The sequence below is a fragment of the Antechinus flavipes genome, chromosome 1 (genome assembly GCF_016432865.1).
Source record: "Antechinus flavipes isolate AdamAnt ecotype Samford, QLD, Australia chromosome 1, AdamAnt_v2, whole genome shotgun sequence".
NCBI classification, from domain to species: Eukaryota; Metazoa; Chordata; class Mammalia; order Dasyuromorphia; family Dasyuridae; genus Antechinus; species Antechinus flavipes.
The window spans coordinates 555,776,250-555,790,502 of NC_067398.1; the positions used below are offsets into that span (position 1 = coordinate 555,776,250).

Here is a 14,253-nt window from a genome sequence, read left to right on the forward strand (position 1 = left end):
ATATGTACATATATGTACCTGCAAATATGGTTCTCTAGTTCACATATATACTTAGTACTTAGTATGGTGATGTCATGATTCTCTAGTTCACACATATTCAGTATGCTGTAATGATGTAATTATAATAGGGTATTTAAACAGGGGACAAAGTCAGACTCAGGGGGAGACTGGTTGAGACTGCCAGACTGCTAGAGGAACCAGCTCAGACTGAGACTAGGTCAGACTAAGACAGACACAGGCTATATAAGAGAAAATAAAGACTTTGAACTCTATTCTTGTCCATTTTCGAGTTGTCTATCCTGCTGAGAGCTAGGCCCTTCCCGAGAACCTCCAGAAAACTAGCTTGAATATTACATATATGTGTGTGTGTGTGTGTGTGTGTGTGTGTGATACATATATATTGCAAATACCTAGGAGACAGATCTTTTTTCCAGAATTTTTCCAGTTGAAAGGAGAGTAGGGGGCTAGTAGCCTCCAAGTGATCTATATTCACAATTAAATTGAATTTGATCAAGGAATATGGAAGAAGGATGAACAAAGTCTTCACAACATTCAGAAGGATATAGACTTCTAAATAGATTTTGCTTTATAATCATCAATTTTGCTTACTATAGTATAAACTTTTAGGATTCACAAAGCATGTTTTTCTGTATTGTTCCCTCAACACTTAATACAATTTCTTGAATATAGGATATGCTTAATAAATGTCATTTTGAAAAGGTCATTTTACATATATGTATCCTCTTTAGTCTTTTTGCCTCAATTTACCTACTGTAGAGATAAATGTAGTCATAAATTAACATTTGACACCTCATAAAATGAATTTCAGAATAATGGAAAAATTCTTGAAGTTCATTTAAAAAATAAATGGTCTACTTTAAATGTGAAATAATATTAATTAGTGCAGTTTGCTAAAGGGCTAGACTTTCTTAGCTTCATGGATACTATAAATCACTAAATCACAAATTCATCTGAATTTAGTTGAAGGAGAATTGAAAAAGGAATCCATATTTAAACCCCAATTTTACTATCAGTTAATTATGTGTAGGACTTTGTCAAAATAAATTTAACTCTCTGGTCCTCAGTTTCCTCATTTCCAAGGGAGTAATAATATGGCTTTTTAAAAAATAGATGATCATGATAAAATGGATGTATTACTTAAAACAATGAAGCACTTTTGTCACAATAGCCATATAAGCTAGATGAGGCCAATATTACAATTATCCTATTATGCAAGAAAAAAAGAGACTCTGAGAGATAAGTGATTCTACTATAATTACATGGCTAGTAAATGTTTGAGATAGAAATAAAAGAATCAGTGTCCTGACTCTTAAGTCTCATATTTTGATGTTGTTGTTGTTGTTGTTGTTGTTGTTTTGTTTTTATCATTTATCATTTAGGGTAGATTCAATAGAGAAATGAGAAGTAAAAAGCAAACATTTCATGGAAATATCTTTTGGCTCAGTAATAACAATTTTATTTTTCTAATATTCATGTGAAAAAGATTGGATTGTCTTGTGAAGTAGAAAGTTCTTCAGGAAGGATTCAGATAAAAATATATAATTTTTTTTCATATTCTGTGAACTAAATGGATTCTACTTTCCTGACTCACTATCTTATTTTCTTATTCTATGAATTATTCAGTTATAAGACTCAGCTAAAAGCTGAAAAATAAGTGCATATGAATAAGTATGAATGAAAGAATGTATATAGTCAGTCATCACACAGACCTCAGCCATCAGTGAAATCTAGTAAACTTCCAAAGAGTCTGATTAATAAACTTGATATTGCATTCCTGAATTGAAATTTGGACACTCGAGGGTAAAGCCAAAATGGCAGAAAAAAGATAGGGATTTGTCTGAGGTCTCCTAACTTCCTCTCCAAAAACTTTTTTTTAAATAGCTGTAGTCAATTTATTAAAATTGTTGAATGATTAGGCATCTGCATTGGTAACTTCAACTTCTATACCTGGTTCCATGCTGATAGACATCATCTGTCTAACAATTTCAGAAGAACTGTGCAAATCAATAAAGTGTTTGGGGATTATCATCTGAAACTGATGGCAAATCTTTGAACTTTCACCACAGGGAATTTCTCTGGTGATCTGAAGCATCTTAGCTGACATAAGGTCCATTCACTTTCATGTTCTCTTCTTTGGCTCCTCTAATTAGGTCAGCACACACTTTCTTGAGTAATTTCATATTGTGGCTGATGAGGGTGATGCTGATTTATGAATGCCCATGTGGGACTTCACTACAATCTTGCCAGTGTCTTTGAAAACTTCTTGGCCAACTTATTCCTTCATGAGATCAAACAGAGGTGAGTCAGGAGAAGAAATAGGGAATGCCTCCTGGATGTGGTAGAATTCATGATACAAGTACACAAAAAACTTGAAGTATGAGACAGCAACCCTCCACTTCCAGGTCAGAAACCAATATAGCATTGAGATAAAAAGTCAAGAAATAGGTTGAAAAATAAACAAACACAAACCACAACAAAAAGAACCTGGCTATAGAAAGTTACTATGTTCACCATGAAGATCAAACACAAATTCAGAAGACAACAAATTCAAAACTGTATATTCAAAGCTTGTATACAGGCCATGGAAGAACATAAAACTAAATGATTTTAAAACTCAAATAAGAGAGGTAGAGGGGGGAAATGGGAAAATAAACAAGAGTGATGCAAGAAAATCATTAACAAAAGAGTCAACACATTGGTAAATGAATCCCTGCCCCCAAAACAATACTGAAGAAAATAATATATTAAAAAATGTACTGGTAAAAGAAGCAGAAAAATCCATTGAAGTCAAGAATAAAAGCAAAATTGGTCACTTGGGAAAAATATACCAAAAAAATAAATAAATAATAAAACACTGAAGAAAAGAATTCCTTGAAAAGTAAAATTAGTCAAAAAAAAAAAAAGGAAATGCATAACAAAGAAAATAATTCTTTAAAAATTAGAATTGAGTGATTAGAAGCCAATCACTCCATATGACATTAACAAACAAACAAAATTAAAAGGATGAAAAAAAAAGCAGAAAATAATATGAAGTCTGGCATTGGTTAAGCAACTAACCCAAGAAAATAGAATGAAAAGAGATACTTTAAGACACACTAAACTATCGAAAGCAATGATCTTTAAAACAAGAAAGAAAGGAAAAGCCTAGATATCATATTTCAAGAAATTATCAAAGGAAATACATATATTTGAATCAGAGAGTAAAATAAAAATTAAAAGCATTGATCACCCCCTGAAATCCAAGTCCAAAGCTCCCATGTCAAGGAGTAAATATTTCAAGCAGCCAAAGAGAAATAGTTAAAATATTCTTGAGTCAAAGTCAGGTTAATACAAGATTTAGCAACTTGACATTTAAAGAATTGGTGGGGGTGGTGGAGCCAAGATGGTGAAGAGCAGATATGACTTTCTATAATCTCCTCTAACCTTCTCTCAAACCAACAGCAGATTAAGCCTCTAAATTGATTTTGGAGTCAGAGAACCCACAAATATTTGGAGTACAACACATTCCCGGAAGAAGATACCAGGGAAGAACTTCAGAACAGTTCTGTTTCAAACAGACAGGGGGACAATCAGCCAAGCTCAGACCACAACACAGGGACACCAGGACAAAAAGCTGGGGTAGGGAGTCAGAGTGTTTCAGCTTCCACAGACCTGGGAATCTTATGTTAGCCTTTTAGGCTACTCTGTCCTGACTGCAAGCAGGTGGTTTGGCAGATTTGCTACAGAAAGGCAAATTGTAAACCACTGAGTCCTGGAAGAACATAGGACCTAGCCGTAATTACCCAGCACCAGAAGTCAATAAGCAGAACTTCCCCACCCCAAACTAAATCAGCTAATGCTCCTTTTCATTAAAAACAGAACTCAACTATTAAAAAAAGATAAACAAAAAAATCAAAAAGAACTCTCACCATAGACAGATGTTATGGAGAGAGAGAACAGGCCTCAAATCCTGAGGTCCCTAAAAACAAAGCAACTCCAGATGAAGCCCCAAAGGGAGATATAAGCTGGTCCCCATTTCACAAGGTTTTCTTGGAAGATTGCATAAAAGATCTTAAAGAGAATTAGAAAAAAAATAAAAAAAAACAGAGAAAGGAAATGAGATCTTTGCAAGAAGGAATGGAAAAAGCATATAATGCCCTACAAAATAGTTATGAACAAGATGCCATCTCAGTGAAAATCAAAATTTGTGAAATGGAAAAAAAAATACAATGAATAAAACAATTCAATTGACCAAATACAAAAGGAGTTTTAAAAGGTAACTAAAGAAAATAATACACTAAAAATTAGAATTGAACAAATGGAAGTGAATGACTCATTAAAACTTCAAGCATCAGTCAAACAAAAACAAAACAAAAAGAAAAATAGAAAAAAATATGAACTACCTCCTAGAGGGAAAAAAAAAAAAAAACTGACTTTAAAAATAAATCTAGGAGAGACAATCTAAGGATTATTGGACTTCCTGAAAGTCATGATGAAAAAAAGAAACTAGACATTATCTTACAGGAAATCATAAAGGAAAACTTCCATAATATCTTAGAATCAGAAGGTAAAATAATCATTGAAAGAATTTACTGATCAACTCCTGAAAGAAACTCTAAAACTACCCCCCCCCCAGGAATATCATGGCTAAATTTCATAACTAATGCACCAAAGAAAAGATATTGCAAGCAGCCAGAAAGAAACAAGTTAAATACTGAGGAGCCACAATTAGGATTACCCAGGACCTAGCAACTTCCAACATAAAAGATCAAAGGGCCTGGAATCTGAGATTCCAAAAAGCAAAGGGATCGGGATTACAGCCAAGAAAAACCTAACCAATTAAAATGAGCATTATCTTTCAGGGAAGAGGATAGACATTCAATGATATAGGTGAATTTCACCTATTTCTAATGAAAAGACCTTAAGCATAAAAAGGTAAAAAAGGAAAGAACTCTTGAGAACTATATTTATGTTATAAATATACTTAGAGAATGCAGATATAATTTGATTTTATTATGATAATATGAAAAATAAATTAGAGGTGGAAAAGGGATCATACTAGAAAAAAGAAGAGTAAAATAAGGAAAATACATCTCACAAAGAGGCAAAGAAGACCTATTATAATTGAGGAAAAGAAGGGAGGCAGATGAGCATTGTGTGAATCTTACTCATTACATTTGACTCTAAGAAAGAATATCAGACATACTTGGTTTCACAGAGAAACTTGTTTCACCTTGTAGGAAAGTGGGAGAGAAAAGGAGAAAAGAAAGGGAAAGACTAATAGAAGGAAAACCAGAAGTATTAGGGGAAAGGTATAAAAAAGGGGGAGGGGCTTGAAAGAAGTAAGGCTGTTTAAGGGAAGTGGTCATCAAAAGTAAAATACTGGGGAGGAGGAAAGGGGGAAATGAAAGAGAAAAGCATAACTTAGGCTAAATAAGATGGCAGGAAGTACAAAATTACTTATTTTAACTGTGAATGTGAAGGGGATGAACTTTACCATAAAACAGAAGCAGATAGTAGATGGGATTAAAAGCCACAATCCTATAATATGTTATTTACAAGAAACACATTTAAAGCATAGTGATACATACAGAGTGGAGGTAAAGGGGTGGAGCAGAATTTATTATGCTTCAGGTGAAGTAAAAACAAACAAACAAACAAACAAACAAACAAACAAAAGCCAGGGGTAACAATCCTGATCTCAGATCAAATAAAATCAAAGATAGATCTAATTAAAAGAGATAAGGAAGGAAATTATATTTTACTAAAGGGTACCAAAGATAAGGAAGCAATATCAGTACTAAACATAATATGCACCAAGTGGTATAGCATCCAAATTCCTAGAAGAGAAGTTAAGAAAGATGCGAAAAGAAAGAAATAAAACTATACTAGTGGGGGAGCTCAACCTTGCTCTCTCAGAACTAAATAAATTTAATGACAAAATAAATAAGAAAGAAGTTAAGGAGGTAAACAGAATGTTAGGAAAGCTAGGTATATTAGATCTTTGGAGAAAATGGAATGGAGACAGAAAGGAGTTTACTTTTTTCTCGGAGGTTCATAGAACCTATACAAAAATTGATCATGTATTAAGGATAAAATCTAAAAAAAATTAATTTAAGGGAAAGAATGTAAAATTCATTTGCAAAAGGAGAAGGGAAAATACAATGAAGTAAATTATTTCACATAACGGAGACACACAAACAATTTATAATGGAGGAAAAGTGGTTAAAGGGGGCCACATTTGGACCTTACACACATTAGAATTGGTTTAATTAGGGAATGTCATCAGTTGATCTTACTATCCTAGAAAATAGAAAAATAAGGGGATAATATAAGATGAGATGCAGCTAGAATGGAGGATAAATTGGGGGAAGTGGTAATCAGAAGCAAAATACTTTTAAGGGTGGAGAGAGTGAAAGGAAAAAATAAAATTGGATAAAAGAGTAGTAAGATGGAGAGACAAAGCATAGTGAAAATAAGTGTGAAAAAACTATGACAAATATCTCTGATAAAGACTTAATTTCTCAAATACACAGAAAACTGATTCAACTTTTTAAAAATAAGATCCATTCCCTCACTGGTAAATGGTCAAATGATATGATCAGGCAATTTTCAGAAGAAGAAATCAAAGCTATATATAGTTATGGGGAAAAGTTGTTTAAATCATTATTGATTATAAAATACAAATTATGGCAACTAAGAGATAATCATTCCCCAGCCTAACCTCTCACACTGGCAAATATAGCAGAAAAGAAAAAGGACAACAATTGAAGGCAGTGAGGGAAAAATTGAAATGATAATGCATTGTCAGTGAAATTGTAAACTGATTCAACATTATTGAGAGCAATGTGAAGCTATGCTCAAACTGCTCTAAAACCATGGATAGACTTGCACCTAACAATACCATTATTCAATTTATATCCCAATGAGATTTTTTAGAAAAGCAAAAGGACCAATATATATATAAATACCTATATTAGTTATTTTTGGTGGCAATGAATTGGAAATTGGGGGGATACTTAGTTATTGAGGAGTGGCTGAACCTGTTGTGGTACATGAATGTGATAGAATATTTTTGTGCTATAAGAAATTATGAATGGGATGCTCTCAGAAAAAAAAAATGACCCCTTACATGAACTGAACTGATGCAAAGTGAAGTGAGCAGAACCTGAACATTGTATATAATAGGGCTTCTTAAATCTTTTCCACTAGTGACCCCTTTTTTACCTAAGACATTTTTACATGACCTTGGATATGTAGATATGTAAAATTAGTATACAATTCAAACATTTATTAATAATAAATCATAAGAAAATTTATTTTAAAATAATTATTTGATATAGATATAATTTTCTCATTTATTAAAGATGACAGCAAATTTGCATGGAATGGATGTGCTTATTTTTACATATAAAATTGAATCTTGGCAGAATATTTATATCTTATACTGTTGCCAAATTTTCTTAACTCCTCATTCAGTTATATGACACCATATGATCCACAGTTCAAGAAATTTTGCTAAATACTAATAACAACATAATAATCAACTATGAATAATTTAGCTATCCTTAGCAATACAATGATCTAAGACAATTCTGAAGACTTTATGATGAAAATGCTATTCCATTCCAGAAAAAAAATAATTTACGGACTCTGAATGCTGATATATATATATATACATATACATGTATATATACATGTGTGTATATATATATATATATATATATATATATATATATATATATGTATGTTTGTATATATATTTCTTCATTTCCTTGCTTTTTTATTCTGTTTTCTTGCATAAAATGATTAATATGGAAATATATATTTCCCCTCATTGTACATGTATGTTATTTATCAAGTTGTTTGCCTTCTCAATAAGGAGGGGGGCGGGGAGAAAATATAATCAGGGAGAAAATTTGAAATTCAAAATTTTAAAAGAAAATTTTTTAAAATTGTTTTTACATGTAATTGTAGAAATAAAATTGTATATAAGCACATGTAAGTATATATGTATGTATATATGCACATATATGTACAGATAGGTAAGCATATATGTATATATGTGTGTATATATATATATGTATATGTATATATATATATATATATATAAAATACTAAGAAGCTGAGATGCATTAGGGTTTAGTTTCTTCCATGTCCTTTCAATGCATGTCCTTATATAGTTTTTTTTTTTTCTCTTTAATACTAAATAATAAGAGGAAATTTGCCAGAAATTTTGGAATTCAACTTTTAATTGCCAACAAATCACTGCAGAGACTTCAAAACTAGCATTTTATACCTACAAAAGAAATGATTTTTTTTTCTAGAAAATATAATTACTTATGGCCAGCAGTAAATGCTACTTTGTTCTTTATCCATATCTTTATTTTTTTCATTTTGAATTATATTTTTAAAATAAAATGTCATAAAATTTTCTATAAATATACAAAAATACTTGATTTAATTTTTTAAAGATATGAATCATTTGATATGAATGTTTCAAATGAAAATAAGGTTCAAGTGCTTTCCCACCCCAAAGTTGCCACATTTCAATGTAAAAACTCTTTTATTTGAGGTAATTTATCCCCATTCAACTCTCCCTTTTCCTTTTCCCTTTTCCATAATACATTTTCTTTTTAACTCTATTTTTTTAGATTTTTTTTTGATATTATCCCATCAAAATAAATTCACAATCTCTAAATATACTGCTTCTAACTGTCTAATTATGATAAAGTTCTTAGGAATTATAAGTGTTATCGTCACATGTAGGAATGTAAACTTTATTCTTACAATGGAGAAACAAAATCTTTCTCCTCACAGAATGATCATAAGGAGATGAGTCCTATATGTGATTGATAAAATATATATCTATTTAATTTTTTAATGCTACATTGGTCATATTCCTGAGCCTTTGATGTGTTTAGTTTTTTCTGCATCAATTAACTGTAACTTAATTGTAGATTTAATTAAAACAAGTCACTTACAAAAGCCTAGGACATTATTTGTTCAGACATTTTTTAGTCTTTAGATCTTAAAATTCTAACATGACACTAAGGCCCTAACTTCAAATCTTCTCCATAAATAATGATGATGATGATGATGATGACAATGACCACAAATATGATGGCTTTTTTTTGTTCACTGTAACTCTTTTCTCTTCTCTTCCACATGTCAAAATCTTTTAGCATCAACTCTGTTCTTGAACAGTTCTAGTCACTGATTATATTGGCAAAGGCATATTAATTTTCTACAATTAATTAATATAAATATTAATAATTATATAATTAATATAAATAATTAATTGTTTTTATAATCTTCCCCTTTTTTCTAATATTAATTATCTCCTCTTCTGGTTTTTTTCCTCCTCTTTGTTTATAACCATATCCAAATATTTCCCCATTATGCAAAATCCTTCATTAGTTCCTACCATACCCACTAATCATCCTCCTCATTTTTCTTCTTTCTAACAAAACTAACAGAAAGTCATCTTCATTTTCCCTCCACTCATTTACTTTTTAAAAGATTTTTGTAAATTGACTTTCAGTCTCCTCACTCAACAGAAACTTCTCCCTCCTAAGTTACCAATTATCTCTTAAATGCTAAATTTGATGAATCAGTTCTTATCCTTCTTGACATCATGACAGCATTTGATATGGTTGAATGTCCTGGCTTTTAGATTATGAATTTCTCTGGATTTTGTGAATTTCTTTTCTCTGGTCTTTTGTAAACTGTTTCCTGTACTCCTCGGTCTCCTTTGCTGGATCATTTTTCATGGCCTACATACCAATACTTTATTTCAGGTTCTCTTCTTCTTCTTCTTTTTTTTTTTTTTTTGTGCTTTCTCAATTGATGACCTCATCAACTACTACCAAATGTTAACTTATCATTTCTATAAAGATGATAATTAGAAATCTCTCTAACCAGAATGGATTGCTCTCCTGAGAGGCAATTCAGAATAACAAATTTCCTGTTGTATATTTCAAATTAGATCTCGCCAATCTCTCAAACTCTAACTATCTCAAGCAGAACTCACTGTCTTTTCCTGAAAAAAAAATCCATATTTTGAATTTCCCTGTTTCTGATGAAATCATATCTGTCCTTTCAAGATTACAGGTTTGCAACTTCAATGATAACACCTTTATTTCTCACTCATCTTATCATATCCATTCAATTGACAAATTCTATAGTTTCAGCTTCTCCAGTATTAGTCACACCAGCCCCCTTCTCTCTATTCTCAAAGTTTCTTCTTAGGTCAGGTCTTATTTTCCCCCTAAATTGATTATTGCAAAAGCTTTCTGATTTGTCTGAATAAAATCCATACTCTCTATAATACATCCTCTGCATAGCAACCAGAGTTATTTTCCTTAAACATTGTCCTGATTGTATCACTACTCTATTTAACGTTCAAACATTTAATACAATTGCTATGTTTTTCTGTTTCTATGTCAGCCATAATACCTCTTCCAAACTCAAGCGGCTCCTTATTGCCTTTAGGATAAAATATACATTCTTCTGTTTGGCTTTTACAAACCCTTCACAACCTGGCCCCAGTCTACCTTTCCAGCCTTATTATAAATGTTCCCCCGTTTCACTCTAGAAGTACTGCCAACTGGTTTGTTCTAATGTTCTTCTCATACAGTCACCTCTTCACATTAGCTGTCCTCAATTCCTGGAATTAATTCCCTATCCTTTTTCTCATGGAATCCCTTAGTTCTTTTAAAACTCACCCAAAATTTTACCCTCCTCATGAATAATCTTCTGATTTCCTTCTCTTTTCTTTCCAGCTTTTAATGACTTCTCTCTCAATATTAACTTTTTATTTTCTACTTTTAATTTTCTATTAATTTCTATTTTTAATTTTCCTATTTTTTCATATGTTTTTCTCACATATGTACATATTGTTTCCTCTAATTAAATGAAACCTCCTTAAAGTCAGGAAAAGTTGTATTTTTTTTTCATTGTATCACCAGTACCTAACATAATGCATAGACAGACATTGAATAAATATTTATCAACTAATAAATTATGAAATAAGAGGATTGGGCTAAGATCTCAAAGATCATAAGATCATAATTCTAAAGCACAAAGAAATTTCAGGAATCGTCTTATCTTGCACTTTCAGTTTACAGATGGAGAAATTGAGGGCAAGAAGAATTCAGTACCTTGTTTTGGATTACATATTGTATTAGGGGTGACATTGGAACACAAGTGCTCAACTAAAAGTTTGTTCATGGTACCATGCTTCTTCCTTTCTAGCTTCTGGAAAATTCCTGCATTGCTAGTGATTATGGATACATATCAGGGAGGCAGACTAGTAAACAGAGAGCACACTAGCTTTGGGGTCAGAGAATGTGCATTTTATATGTGGTTCTGCTACTTATAGTATGTATGATACTGGGTAAATTAATCTTCTTTAAGCCTAAATTTTCTCTAAAATTTCCTGTTAAATGAAGTATTTAGACTAGATTAACTCTTCTGTTTCTTCCAAATCTAAATCTATAAAATTGAGGCAGTTTTTGATATAATTAAAGCATATTGAAGTTACTGAAGAGTTTATGCCAAAGATAACAAGTATTCCTAAGAGCTATAGTCTGAGTGATTAGTCAGTAAGTCAGCCAGCAAGTACTTGTTAGATAGTTACTGTATTCTAGGGAATGGGACAAAAATGGTCTGCTTCAAAGAGCATTGGATTTTAATGGAAGGAACAACTTAAGGACAACAAGATGGGCATATCCTTGTGATACTCTAATTTTTCCAGTATTTATTTGATGAGAGAAATTCACTATTACAACTATCCTTTCATTTCTCAGAGAGGTATAGACCTGGAAATTAGGTCTTAGTATAGGACAACAAATGGCTCTTTTACCAGAAGCACTTGGACTGATTCTTCTTTAGGTTTCAGTTAGGGAGTGATGTTGCTAACTGTCTTTTAAAAAGGAAAAGGCAACTGATCAACTTTGGGTAGAACAATAAAAGCTAGAATAGCTACCATGTTTCCCCGATAATAAGACACTGTCTTATTGTGGTTTTTTGGACAGAAAAAGAGGGCTTATTTTCAGGAGAGGGCTTATTTTAATGAACATTGACAGCAATTTTAATAAACAGGTAAATGTGAACAAAAAAAAAGTACCTTTATTCAATAATGATCATGTCATCTTCTTCAACAACATTGTCATGTGTCCATACCCTGAATTCCATCTTGGATGTCTTGCGCCTCTATTTCCTTCCAAAGAAGTGGACCCAATCTGTCATGTCCAGCAATATAGCTCTCTTTAAATGAACATGTCTTGTCCAGGTAACCTGCTCGTAGTGCCTTGGCAACACAGCTGTCAGTAATTTTATCCCATGACTTCTTCACCCAAGTCATGACTTCTTGCAGACAGGGCTTCACAAAGTTTCCATGCTGATTTCTTTCCATTCTATTTTCAATGTAGTCATTGACTTCCATGCGCAAATGGTCCTTGAATGGCTTGTTTATTGCAATATCAAGGGTCTGGAGATAGGCAGTCATTCCTGTAGGAATCATTACTTGATCTATTCTTCTCTCTGCAAGGAAGTTCTTCATTTCTTTAGTGTGGTGAGTGCTGGCTGAGTTCTTCTTTTATCCTCCATCATGCCCCCTGAGTTCTTCTTTTATCCTCCATCATGCCCCTTTTATCCTCCATCATGCCCCCTCACTCCCACTTACATACTGGGTTTTTATGTTATCCTGCTTCAGCTCTCCTCCATGGCACTGCTCTCGATGGCTCCAGCAAGCAAATCACTGGGGAAGAACAGGATGACACGCTCACTGCTGCAGCTCTGATTGGATGCAGCTTGGAGCGCAGCGTGCGTTTCACCCGGGGGGGAGGGTGCATACAGAGGGTACTGTAATGTAACGTGTAGCGCAGGGGATCACCTTCACTACAATAGCAATCTCAATAGGGCTTATTTTTTGGGGAGGGCTTATTTTAGAGGAATCTTACACAGTAAGGGGAGGGCTTATTTTTGGGATAAGTCTTATTATTGGGGAAACATGGTAGGTGAAGCAGTGGATGGAATGCCAGGCCTGGACTTAAGAATACTAATCTTCAAATACAGTCTTATCTTACTGGCTGTGTGAATGTGCACAAGTCACTTAACACTATTTGCCTCCATTTCCTCAATTATGAACTGCAAAAAGAAATGGAAAATAACTGCAGTATCTCTCAAGAAAACCCCAAATAGGATCAGGAAGAGTTAGACAAAACTGAAATGATTATCTACAATTGAACAAAGGGAAAGGCCTTAGCTCTATGTTGCCTGAGGACACCCCCCAAGTTTTCTAAAATGAATGCACCTGAAGATAATGAATATTGACCATATGTTCCAATTGCAGCATTCTCCCTAATGCACTGAGTGAACAAAGACAAATCATTGAATTTCTACAACTACCCCATTGCTTATAAAAGTAAGCTAATAAAAGCAACTTCTCTCTAAAATTGGCCTGTTAGGAGAAACTAAGTAAAAATGATGATGAAGTGCTTTGCAAACATAAATTCATCAACTCTTTAATGACAGGAGTAACCATAGCAACAGGCAGTCCAAATTCCAGCACATGTCTGTCTTTATCTGTGCCCAATTGCCACTTAGGAATGAATTCTTTTAAAAAAGCTATGTTATTGTAAAAGGGCATATGGGAACCTAATGTGTTCTTCAGCAAATGAAAAGCCAAAACATCTGGTGAGCTGAATGGAGGGGGAAAAATAGGAGAATATGGCCTACTCAGGGCTGTCCTTTTTAATATTCAGGTATATACTAACCATTGCTTGACTTGGAAAAAAAAATTCTGCCAACCTTAGCTTCACATCACTGAACTGGATTTTTCGAAGAACTGGAGAGTATTTTTATGACTGTATTATTTTTGTAAGTTTTTGCCCAGTTCTTATTATTACATAAAATATCTATGTATGTTACTTGTTGTCATTCAATTTCAGTCTTGCACTTGTAACAGATAAGTATTCAATGTGCTTCACTTTAAGCATACTTGATTCATCATTAGCAAAGGACCACATTAGGCAGATGATGAGGTGTTATGTGATATGAATCTGCAAAAACCAATAGTTCCCTTTATAAAGAATGATCAAGAGTAAGCATTTTGAACTATTGAAAGTGATGGAACAAGTAAAAGGAAGTTGAGTTTTGCAGACCATCCTAAGAATGTTTCCTGGAAGTCTTAAACAGCAAATCAATAATGGACATTTTAAAGAAAACAATACCAACAACTGTGCCATT

General features: G+C 32.9%; 1 pseudogene; it reads right to left on the reverse strand.

Annotated features, from left to right (window-relative positions):
* Positions 1-1,933: 1,933 nt before the first annotated feature.
* Positions 1,934-14,253, reverse strand: part of LOC127547262 (40S ribosomal protein S20-like) — a 51,701-nt pseudogene continuing 39,381 nt past the window's right edge.